Raw genomic sequence first — 1126 nt, forward strand, 5'->3', positions numbered from 1 at the left:
AAAATAAAAAAGAAACCGTCACGGTGGAAGTTTTTGTTCTATGAGCTAAAACACGCCTAGGGTTTATTCTCTGCAGCTGGAGTATTTTGGTGGGAGTTTGTGGAGCGCCTATTTGCATCCTCTTTGAAGAGAGGAGAAACTTGAAAACTCCAAGCAAGCAGCTGGACTGGACAATAAAGCTTGGGGGCGGTTCATCGGCCACTCTAAGGACTCCTTCCCTGGGGACCATCGGTGGCACTGACACTGGTTTATTACTTCTTGTGCTTTGAGATCTCATGATGGTTTCAACATCGGGTCAATTCTTTGGCTAGAAGATAACCTTATATAAACCAGGCATTTAAGTGAGAAACAGCCAGTTTAAAGGAATGTGGTATTAGTTATCTTTCTTTCTTAAAAATTACCTTTTAATGACCTCAAAACACCCTGGATAGACACCAAGGGTATTTAGAATAGAAAACAAAATTTAATAATTATTTCTGGTTTATAATAAATCAAAGAAATGAGGATTTAAAATGCCTTAATTCTAATTTCCTATTGAAATTTCAGGCCTCTCGGATTATAACGCTAGTGCTATGTGCAGGCTGCTCCTGAGCTGGGTCGGGGTCAACATAGTCTGAAAGGACGGGGGGGGGGAGTTAAGGAAACCCAGAGCACCTTGCAGTTCTGGGAGCCAGTGAGTCTGACCTTTCAATGCTTTTTTTCACCAAGACAGTAACGTCTGAACATGAATACAACTGAGACTCACACTAAGGGAGCCCACTTCACGATGAGCAAATGGACACTGCAGGTGGGTGGGGGGGCTGAGCCTGGGATGTTTCCCTAAGGCACCATTAGCTCGGCGGCTCCAAGTTTTTGCAGCAAATGGCGTGGCAACAACTGCATTTCCACGCGGCCCGCTTTCTTGCTCGCTCTGCTACCCCTGCTTTCTTTATTGCCCTCTGTATTCACCACCAGCTCCCAGCGACAAAACCCTCGCTTCCTGAGCATGTTCTGAACCACCAGGTCTCTCTGCAGCCTGTTTAAACGTTCATGGTTTGGGGGTTCCACGGGGCTGGGGAGCGGCCTCAGCACCCCCGACCTTCCTCCCTTCTGGGGACCCCTTCGGGGTGAGGGCTGTGCTGCCCGG

This window comes from Myotis brandtii, unplaced genomic scaffold, assembly GCF_000412655.1.
Source record: "Myotis brandtii unplaced genomic scaffold, ASM41265v1 scaffold847, whole genome shotgun sequence".
Classification (NCBI taxonomy): domain Eukaryota; kingdom Metazoa; phylum Chordata; class Mammalia; order Chiroptera; family Vespertilionidae; genus Myotis; species Myotis brandtii.